The sequence below is a fragment of the Miniopterus schreibersii genome (genome assembly GCF_964146895.1).
Source record: "Miniopterus schreibersii genome assembly, chromosome: 6".
NCBI classification, from domain to species: Eukaryota; Metazoa; Chordata; class Mammalia; order Chiroptera; family Miniopteridae; genus Miniopterus; species Miniopterus schreibersii.
In genome coordinates, this window is record NC_138107.1 from 72,518,172 (window position 1) to 72,530,164 (window position 11,993).

The following is an 11,993-nucleotide window of genomic DNA, read 5'->3' on the forward strand; positions in this document are numbered from 1 at the left end:
ATGTAAATTGTTACTATGTTAATGTTTTGACTTACATACAAATTAAATTATATACAAAGAGATATGATTAAATTATATACAAAGAGATAAAAGAGATATACCATATCTACTTATTTAAATAAAAAATTCAGAAAACAAAAACCAAAATGAAAGGAGTACAACCTCTCTTTCCGTCTTAACTTGTTTGAGTAAATAACTGCTTTCCCAGTTTTATCTCCACTGAAGCTTGTTTTGCCTTTTCAGATTTCCTCATTCACAATGACATTTCTCTCAGATCATTCTTTAGCAGGAGTGGATACTATCTTTAAACAAGTATTACTCTTCTTATCAAAAAGATTTCAAAAGGATATTGTGCTTTTTTGGACCATAATTATGCCATATCGCTGCTAACGGTATAGCATTAAATCAAGCATATAATAAAAACAAGAATTAAAGAAGCAGCAGCTGAGTGGTGAAAGACTGAAGTAAGTGACGAAATTTCATAGAACAACAAAAGAACCAATAACAAACACCTTGATTTTTCTTTACCAGCAAAGATGATCTGGCCCAGTTAAAATGTGTTTGGGGGAAAAAGTACAAAAATATGAAAAATTCGAATTCAAGGAGTAGTTCACATTGCAGAATTGTTTTACCTGCCTTCAACCCAGTAGAGCAAGAAGCTAAGAAAATCATCAAAACCTAGCTCAAAAAGCATTAATTATAACGGCATTTCTTCAGTTTTTTTCCAGACTTAGGAAATAAATTCCAAACAGCCATCGAATTAAAGATGCTTTATTCTTTACATGGTCTAAGTATTCTATCTCTTTGCCCACAGCAAGACAAGCATCTTACCATAAGTATACATATATATTTGAAACTTTTATAGAACTACTAGATTAAAAAAAACTACTTAACATAATGGCTCTAATTAGAATTTGAACTGCTCCAGAGGCTGAGAAGAGGGAAGTCCGACTAAATATACATCACTAAGACAACGTGACTTTTAATTGCTGTTGTGACCTTGACACGAGTATAGTAGTAGTCTGTTCACGTGGAATTGATGCTGCGATGCTCAGAAAGTCTGTCTTAGGAAGGTTAGACCCAGTCCCTGCCATCTTCCTACTGTATTATTGCATTACTGTGCCTGGCATGTCCAAAGGTACACGAGGCAAGGGTGGCTTAACTTGTGTTCAAATCCTATGAAACCCAAATTAGTAGGGTATCCACATTATAAAGTTTTACCACTTATTTGTAAAAGGACACTGATTTAATTAGGACCAGTACTTCACTTCTAAACACCTTTACTCACTCATTCCTTGGGCTCAGCAGCAGCAGCCATATGGGTAGCTACTCATGGAGGCGGAGGAGGGAGGGGGAAGAAGGTGTTTCTGTGAGCGGTTAGTTTTATTTTATCTTCAGACAAAAAAGCCCCCAAGGCTACAATACCATCAGCCCATGAGCAACCCCCACCCCCATCAACAAGGCCAAGGAGCATGCCTGCCCTTCTTTCCCTCGGGTTGGCACACACCTCTCGGACGGCAGTTTTGTGGCTTCGTTTACTCTCCGTGGACACCCCTGATTTGGAGAGGGGGGGATGGAGAGAGGAAGATGAACAAAGCTAGAGACGAATAAAGGACCAGAATCTAGAGACTCCTGCTTCCCAAAGCCTCATGCCTTCTTACGGATGCCTTTAAATTTACATGCCTTGAGACTTAAACAGGAAAAGAACGATTAGTGGAATGAGTTTAAGTGCTGCTACTGGTTACATGGAGATCAGCCAAGAAGAAAACAACTCATAAATAGCTTTGTAAAAGAGAAATGGGCCATGCAAACAACTCACCCAAATATTTCTTATAAACTTGAAGAATGAATGTAAAATTAGGTGAGTGTTCAACTAATGTTTGCTGTAACTAGCATGCCAGCTTTAAATAAGGCACATTTGATATGGTATAGCTCTATTTTTACATGCTATTTATATAATCCCTATATCTACCTTTTCCACATAATTCATATCCATAATTTGTTTATATCCATTTTGTAGGAATTTTTGAGAGAGAGAGAGAGAACAACAATCAGGGCTGGTGGTTCAATTCTGGCCTTGGTTCTGTCATTAAGCCTCTATGTGGCAGGAGTAGCCCTTTCTCTTAGGAGTCAGTTTTTCACTTGACAATGGACAGCAAGGGCTCGAAATGAAAGCATGAACTATGACAGCACCATTCTCATATTTTACAGATGAGGAAATGGAGGCCCAGAGTCACCCAGGTTATAGAAGTAGCCTGAAGGTTACCATCGTGTCTTTCAAAATGATTTAACAGCACAACAAATTTTCAGTACAATTTTGTCTGAAAGCCTCACATATAAACACTTAAAGGTAGGGGCACACGAGGTGAAGCGAGGTTGGGGACCTGGAAACCCTGCCCCCCAGCCCACCCCCAGACCGAGGAACAGGGCTCGACAGAGGAGTGCTCACACCTGGGCAGGACAAGTTCCTCAGGTTTCCTCTATTGCTAAATTCTGTTTCCCAGAGCACAATCTTAAGATTTTAAATAGCTATGTAAGTTTGAGTTGCTTCTTCTATTTTAGAATTTCTTCTATGTGAGCTGCACTGATACTAAACCCTCCCGTTATAACGCTTTTCCTTACGGGTAACATGTTCCTCTACAGTGAGATGTAGTTTCTACAAATATACTAAAAGCGAAGGCCTTCATTGTGACTCATGATTTGTAGTTCTGGATACTAACTGTGCCAGTTAACCAACGCATACTGTGGACCACCACTCTACCGGCGAGGCGCTGTGTCAGACACCCAGGGATACAGAGCCGAGTGGGCTCCAGGAGCTGATACTTGAAAGGGGACAAGCATGGGTACAACTAATGGGGCAATATTGTAGCCTTCATGATCTTGCAGGAATGTTTTTCTACAGTTAACTTGGGAATGAGGCTGCTTTCTAGTCAATGACTCTGAAGCTGGCAGGACAGGGCATAGAGCATTTTTTCACAAAGGAGATACTGACCTTGGAGGCCTATCAAACATTCTATCTCCTCTGTGGGAGATACACAAGTGTGTAAGAGGCTCCCCACACCCACAGTAATGGGGAAGCAGAAATAGGGGTACAAAGAACGAAAAGACTCATCGAATACAAAGAAGTTCAGTAAAAGAGTGATAAAAGCAAATCTGGTGCAATATGTTGAAAGAGATCTTTCGTTGTATGCACGGTACGTGTGGATAAGAGAGACTTTTAAATAAAAAATGTCCTTTTTATGTTCTTCTCCTTCTCAAAAAAGGTTCTTCTCCTCAACTAAAGGAGAACCACATTAGAGCTAGAGGCCATTATGACAATGTCGCTGTGACTGCCAAGTGATAGCGAGACTATTAGCATACAGTCCATTTTCAATGGTTTATAGAAAGAATAGCATACAGTTAACTTATCAAGCAAAGGAAATAAATGGTAGTCAGAAACTATATTTGATTAAGAGACATTTTTATATAAGCTCATCATATTGAGCCTTGGACAGCTGGCTGGATACATCTCAATGTGAAATTGTTTTTAAGTAGGGCCGTCTATAATTGCAACTACTACTTACACATTTGCCTGTAATGAAAAAATGAAAGCAAAATTTCATTAACAGGATCTTACAATAAGAAAAATGGTTATTTAAGGCAAAACACATATACACACACAAAATTATATACTTTTAAAAACTGAAATAGAATAGTTCTCAATGGGGTGTGTGTGAGAGAGAGAGAAGGAAAGAGAGAGAGGGAGAGATATTTCGACTCCCAGGGAGAATTTGGCCATGTATGGAGGACACTTTTGATTGTTATAACGGGAGGGGTTACTGCTTCTGGCATCTAGTGGGTAGGGAACTGGGATGCTGCAAAACATCCTACAACGCACAACACATTCCCCTGAAACAAAGAATTATCTAGCCCCAAATGCCAACAGTGCCAAGGGTGAGAAACCCTGGAGTACTTGACGGAACAAGAGGACAGCAGAGTTAGGGTATCCAAGGACTTTTGAAAAAAGGTCATGCTGATTGTCAAGTCAGAAGACAGGGCGACTGATAAGCATCAGTTCTGCCACTATCTAAAGGACAATTTACAAGTAGGAATGATTGGCTGGAAGTTCTCCTAATAACATCTTGCACATTTGAGATCTGTGATAGACTATGAGAGGATGTTACTCACATTTAGATTAACCTTTGAGAATATAATCACGAAGAGCAAATGCTGTATCATTCTATCAAACAACCCTTACAGTCGCCGTCAGAGCAGTACTGGGCCAAGGAGAACATTGTTTTGACACAGCACATTACTTATTTTATACTTTTTGTACACACATTATTCAAAGATTAAAATCTATACTTGACTTCTCAGAAGGAATGCCCTACAAATACTTCTCAATGGCTTATTGGAACAATTATGAGGCCTTTATTGAGAGTTTGTATTATCCTCTAAACAAGGTGTTCATGAAGGTCTGTGTAAGAAAATTAGACAGGCTGGGTACAGAGACTCAAGTCAGCTGAATAATCAGTGGGCTGCTAAAACAGAAAACAATCTCACCCTTTTATTTTGTATAAATATTAAATAACTGAAGTTAGAAAGACATCAAGGAAATGACACATCCCCCACCCCCAACCTAATTTTGGGGTGCAGATTAAAGAGGGATTCTCTCACAGCTCCTTTATTTCAGAACCACTGGCAATCACCTAGCTTCTACCCCCAGGTTAGGTAAACTGAAAAGAAAGTAGTGTGTGGGGGTTCAGTTTGTTCAGGGTAATGGGATCCTCGAAGCTTGGAGGGGAATTGCCCAAAGTAGCAAGGAACACAGATGCTAGGGGGATACGAAGCCGGGGCTGAGGCAGAGAGATAAGCGGAGAGTAAGACATGGCCCCTGACCTGGAAGAAAGTCAAGACCTAACAGGCTCCTCTCGGGGTGAGAGCTCTGAAGGCCTCGCAAGCTCCTCTGTGCGGAACAGTCAGAGGCCTGAGTTGGGAGTGGGATCTGTGGCGTGAGGGGACTCGCACTGGCTTTGCTGTCAGTGCGAGTCCCACTCACTTTCTCTGTGGGACGCAGATATTTTTCAAATGTAAATGCCATTTTTGAAATAAATATTTTTTCCTCAAAATATTTGTTGTTGAGACAAGTTACGGGGAAAAATGCACATCAGTGTTGCCTGCGCTGAGACTCTTCAAGGGACAGAAGTAAGTTCTTTAGATTTTCTTACAAGATTTTGATTTTCTCCTCCTCAGATAAAAAACACATTCAAATATTCCCGAAATTTTAAAGCATATCCAAACATAAATTAATTTTTATCTGTTTAATATGTAACTGTGTTTTCTTTGGTAAGCAAAATTACTAAAGTAAAAAAGATATAAAATGATACTATTCCTTAGCAAGAGGAAAGAGGCACTAATAATTATTATTGTATTTTCAGCGAGCTAGTGTCCATCGACTAACTTCTAGGTATTTGGAAAATCTGCTTTGCCACATCAAAAATAACCACAGTCTTATAAATTTATTGTTGGACTTAACACAGTAATAAAACTATTTTATTCCTATGGTTAAAAATAATTTAGATGAACTCCTGGTACAGGGACCAGTAAATGGGAAAACATTTTTTCCTATATGAAGTGATTTTTGAAAATAGTGATACATGGCACAATTAATCCATGCTTTAATAAATTGTCCACTTTTGAGATGAAGAGGGTAAATGAAAGGTATTTTGTGGACTACGACAGACACATACGTGCACACTGAAGGCAACTTATGCATTGCCTGCTGCTGCTCTGAGAGGCTGACAGAATTGCTGACGTCAAATTTCATGTGCGCGTGTGTTTGGCTGGAAGAGGAACCACCATGGAGTTACCTGATCCTTCTGGGTCCTCTCCTCTTGTTTTGTACTAGACAAAAAAGCAGCTGGCCCTTAATATCACATTGTTTGCGGGTAGTTTTTATCGCGTGCTCTATACTACCAGTCAACGTAAAACGTATAAATACGTTTCCCGCATACAATGTGATATGAGTGGAACATGCACTTTGATTTCAGAGCCAGCTTTCTTTTGCATTGACCCTGCTCTCACTAAGTAAAAAACTGAAAATTGTTCAAACTCATGTCACATGAAGAGATGAGCTATAAGAGATATTTTTATAATTACCTCAGAATAGCAAAACTAGTAACTGTTAATCATTTAGTGGGTTTTTAGAAAGACATAAGCAAAACATCACAGTAACTTCTCCACATTCACAGATACAATCTAACATTCCTGTGCATAACTGTTACTAACAGCTGGCATTAAAAACATACTTGGTTTCATCAATGGTTAAAACTTTATAGAAGATAGAGGGTGATTTTCTACCTTGAGTTTTTAAAAATAGTATGTTTTTATTGATTTTAGAGAGAGAGGAGGGGAGGGGGAGAGGGAGGGGGAGAGAGAGAGAGAGAGAAACACCGATTGGCTGCCTCCTGCAAGCCCCTACCGGGCATCGAGCCTGTAACCCGGTCATGTGCCGATTGGAATCTAACCAGCGACCTCAAGGTGTATGGCTCAACCAACTGTGCCATACCAGCCAGAGCTGCGTTCTGTCTTTTTAAAAATGAAGAAAGGAAACCAAGCATTTTCAGAAATTAAAAAAAAGTGGGCATTTTAGGAATTAAAAAATACAAAAAGAAAATTGGCCATTTTAGTACTTAAAACTGAAACAAACAGTCTGTGCTATTAAGATGAGATGTCCAAGATATATTGTGAAAGAAAAACATTCTGATGATCCTAGTTTCATCAAAACATAGACATGAATAAAGACATGTATGTTTACATATGCAGAGAACATTTTCAACAGGAAGTGCGTTAGAATGACCATGAATATTTGGAGGACAGTTTTATTTTTCATCTACATTATTCCCTACTGGTTGGATTTTTTTCCACTTTGAGCATATAGTACTTTAACAGAACCACTTAAAATAATTTTAAAAATTTTAAAAGGAACTTAACAACTTTGCTCCCCAAATGAATGCATGATATAAGTATAGCAAATGATATAGGGTAGCAAAAATAAAAAGCCTAAGAAAAAAGTCCCCCCAAAACCCACAAAAAAACCAAAGTTGTCAGCATGACTTTTATTTTGTTTTAAAGCTTCTGAGTTTCTTTCCTCCCAGAAAGCACCAATATTCTTCCTCCTATTAGCTGCAAATTTATAGCACACTGTGTTAGAAATGTTCTGGAATGAGCTAGGGGAAAACAGTCTCCTGCTCTCAGCCCCTGCGGTACAGGCAACTACTGACTCCTTGGGGCTCTAGCCTGTGTGGAGATCACGAACACAAGCCTGCTCCCCCTGCAGCGGGGGCGCAAATGCTTCCATCACCTACTAACATTTCAATGAACCAGATGAAATGTTGGAAGGGACCTGGCACATTTAGCAACAGAACAGGTGTGTTCCACTTGGAAGAACTTAATAAGATCCAGCAGCTGCCAAGCTATTAAAAGGTATAATTTTACTTCTTATTCTGTAGTTTGAATAGAAATAATTTAAAAGGAAAGAAAACAAGTCAGGAGGTTTCTTTCTTTTCTTCCTTAAAAAGTATAAAGAGTACAGTTCTACAGACTTGCCCATGAAGGAGGGCACAATGAAACAAACATAAGACAGGGATGTAAAAAATCAGTGTGACACTCCGCGGCAGCTGTGCAGGTGACAGCTGCCTGTCGGTGACGCGGTGGTGGAGGGGACAGGGCACGGGCCCGAGAACAGGGGCAGGGCTCCTCAAGCTGTTCTGAGTGTGACTCTTACACCCTTTCTGGATCTTGATTCCTCACCTATCAAATGAAGGAAGTTCACTAGGATCGCCAGGGATGATCTCTAAGTTCCTTCCATGTCACCAATTCTCTAAGTCTATGGACTTAGGATCCTCCCCCACTTCTAGTCACTTTTCAGAGACAATTTTTCATGTTCTTCTTTTTTTAAACATCTTACATATGATAATAAAAATAAAACTTGCACATGAGATTAATCATCTGATAGAACTTGTGGTAGGTTTATAAGGCAGGATCTTGATAAAATAAAACCATATATATTCTGATAAAGGAACTAAACTGAAGACATGCAACTATGCCAGGTGCTGAGGAAGCCCAGTTACACATTTCTCAAGGGCTGGGTTTTTGCGTCATGACTCAGAGTGCACCTGAGACATTTTGATTACCTGGGACAACATTACTGGCTCTCAGGGACTTCTTTTTACGCAAGTGTAGATCATTCTTTACACTTCCTCCCACAGGGAAGTAAAACATTGTCCAACTATACAAGTGGTAAATTCGTAAGAAGAAAAATATATGTAGGAGTCTATTCTAATGCATGGATTCAGACAAAGCAGACAAATCATGTTCTTCAACAAAAGAAATTATGTGTCTTAAACGTTAAAGCCCAATTCAAGTTCCATCTCCTCCATGAGGACCTTTCTACTCCCTGTCCAAATGGATTCTCATCCTCTGCAACCCCCTTGCTTCACCTATTTTATGTTTTTCAGCGTTTTACTTTGCATGCCTGCAAGTTCCTTGAGACCTATTAGAATCTGAGTTTAGGCAGCAGTGGGTTAGCCTGAAGTACTCCTCAAGGTTCAAGAACGGGTCTGCTGTGATATGAATACAAAGCTGTATGTTAAGCATGAAGATCAGCCTAAGAGAGGAGAAGGTGCAGAAGACCAGAAAATCAACTACAGTCTAAACTGAGGCTACAATGCAGTGAGTCCCAGGAGAGGAGTGGCACAGGCAGTGAGAGCTGGGGGGTCTTGGCAGCAGGGGAGAGGTCTGTACCATGGTGACACAGGAGCAGCAGGAAGAGGAAGGGGCAATGCCAATGTCACAGGCAGCCAGCAAGAGCTCCTTAGATCTCCTCTGGCTGAGTCCAAATTAGTTCAAGGCTATCGGCCAGGAACACACAGAGGTGGGGGTTAGGAAACCCCAATTTCCAAGCTCAGCATACGCCAGCACCAGGGATACCAGTGAACTACTACAACTGAGGACTGTGTCTATCGTAGCCTCTTACACAGTTCCTGACACAAACTACAAATATCATCAGCTGTCCTGATGACTATGCCAATGTTACAAATATTTTGAAAATTTACATTATCATCTTCGTAAATGCTTAAAGCTGGTGAATTCCAAACGTGGATAATATTACACATGTAGCATTTGCCCATAGTCAAATTCCTTGCTAATCCTTTCAACTGTATCCCTTGCAGTCCCCATGCCACCACGGGCAACCACTGCCTTTTATCCTTGCTGTATGTGAAACTGGCGTTTTACTGAGAAACCACTTTTCTTTCCGTTCCTTGCAGTATAGGCTGTTCATTCTCACATAACTCAACCATGAACCAAAGGGGCCTGGAGCTAGCACTGGCCTCAGCTCTCTGTTGCTGATTTTAGGCTACTATACATTCAAAGCACTCCTCCTTGGGTGCCGTCACACCTGGCTCCAACACCCTCTATTTATCTTTGCAGCTGTTACCTTGGGACGTTGTGGTCACTCTAACACAATGGTTCTCAATGTTGGCTGCACATTAAAATCACCTGGAAGGCCTCTGAAATCTACCCACGCTGAGGTCCCATTCCAGACCATTTAAGTCCATCTGTGTGTGTGGGGACAAGCATCAGTATATATATTTTTAATTTCTTAGGTGATTTCAATATAAAGCTATGGTTGAGACATCTGCTCTACAACAAGAATTAAGGATTTCAGCTCTCGGTTCAGTGTCCCCTTCACCCTAACTCTTGCAATCATCTGGAATTTTAACACCTTGCTGACCGGCTATCTAGAGGCAGAACTCGCCCGTGTGGCCAGTTACTTTTCAGTCGTGACCAGTCAGCAAGGTATTTAAAATTACTTAAATTAATGTAAGCGCAGAGATGAGTTATCCCGTCACTGGTCAGCAACGCTTGGACACAGAAACACATGTATACTCATGAGCGGTCAGCAAGGTAAGAGAAAATCTATGCAACATTTGGTCCTAGTTCCTTGGCCAGCTCAATTCAAGTAACAGATCCTTCAATTTGGCTTGAGCTCTTACATATAGCTTCATGAATTTATCATAACCTTGAGCTGCTTAACATTTAAATTAAGCAAGTTTCTTCATTTACAGGCCAGAGTTCCAAGCTGTTAACTCCCTTACTGCATGACACTCCTCCTCCACCCGGGCACCGGCGGCTTAGGGCAGCCTTGCAGAGAACCTTGCTTTCTAAGTTGGCCAGGCTTCTGATCCCACATCCATTCCAATCTGGCTTGCTCTTCCGTAATGTGTCACTCCAGTGACTCTCTCAAATGCTATCAGTCTCTTATCCTCTTGGCTTCTATCATACCCACAGCTCCAATTATGTATCAAACCAACTCTGTCTTCTCCACTGCTATGTCCTAGATGCTGAGCACTACTGAAGAAAAAATCCAACTACCTAGAATTACGTCCCCTATGTTTTTATGGAACTCAAACAGCAGCTCCCATAACTCCTCTCTTTATGTCCCCAATGGGCTCCTGCTCCTACTGTTTTTCAGGTATTCTAACCGTCACCATTCTTCTTCTTATCTCATGCCTTTCGCCCTCACATTTGAAGTGGACCTTCCTTTGTTTTTCAGAACATGTAGGCATCCTTAATTTCTAGACTTCCACTTTGTTAACTTATCTGCATCCTCACTGATATTTATCTGTCTCAGCGGGGTACTGCTCTAAGCTCAGCACTGTTGACATTTTTGGCCAGATAATCTTTTGTTGAGGGCTGTCCTGTGCATTCTAGGGTGTTTATTAACATTTGTGACCTCTACCCACTAGATAGTAGCAGTGTCACCCTCCTTGCAGATATTTGCAAAAATATTTCCAGATACTGCCAAATGCCTTCCTGGAGGCAAAATAACCCTCCGTTGAGAACCACTGCTCTAAGGCAATACTAATCTATCAACTTGTTTTTCCAATAAACACCTGCTTTCTCCAAGATCCATGTGTGCTTTCTTTATCTATCTTGAACCTGAACCCGTGCATTGGCTTTGTCTTCTCAGAATAAATACTGTCATTCCAGTATTTAAAAAGTCATTGCTAGAAGTGGGTCTCCCTCCAGGCACTCCTTCACGTTTTTTCTTCAAGTGAAGCTCTGGGAATGATTTCCAATGAGTTCACTTGCTGAGGCCCCATTCTGCTCTTCAATCCTTATTGAACTATCATCAACCCTTGATACCAGTGCAAAGGTGCCAAGGTCCTCTGCATTACCAAATGCTTATTAGACAACCCAAGTGACTGGCCATTTCTCACACTACTGACTAGATACCCTCCTTGAACCTCTCTTCTCCCTGGCTTCCAGGAGACTTCTTTTTTTTCTGGATCTTTCCTTCCCCTTTGATAATTCTTTCTTAATCTTCTCTTCCTTTGACTGTCCCTTAAATAACAGTGTTCAACTGGAATTCTGTCCTTAGACTTTTCTCTCAGAAGTCTACAATGTTTATTCCAGCTCCTTCATTACAAGCTTCAACTCTACTGATATAATACAATGAACACCCTCAAGCCTCCCCATTTTATTTTGAAGCCCTGCCTTCTTTCAAATTCCAGTCCCGTATTTCTGGCTCCCTAGAGCTCCCTGTACCTGGGAGCACTATAAACACTACTAACAAATCAAGATATCTAAAACTGAACTCATCACATCCTACTCCCTACATTCCTTGTTTCTATCTCCCCAAATCTTCCTTATGCTTTTATTATTTCTGTGGTACCACTATCCATTCACTTATATAAGCCAGGGCTCTTAGCACAATTCCTCGATTCCAACATCACTGATCACATCCAATCAGTTATAAAATCCTGTCAATTATACCCTCCCCTCTATTCCCACTAGTGCAGGCTTCTACATTTTATTTTGATGGATTCCTGACTTACTTCCCTGTCCCAGGTCTTAGCTACCGCTAACCTTATCACTATGCTGCCACTAGAATACTTTTAACATGCAGATCTGCACATGTCACTTCCTGAATTCCCTTCTCCTGGGGA

At 40.6% G+C, this 11,993-nt stretch overlaps 1 protein-coding gene across 3 annotated transcripts in view; it reads right to left on the reverse strand.

Moving 5' to 3' along the window:
* The window catches only part of AHI1 (Abelson helper integration site 1), a 140,329-nt gene that overhangs the window by 11,214 nt on the left and 117,122 nt on the right, over positions 1-11,993 (reverse strand). The window lies entirely within an intron of this gene.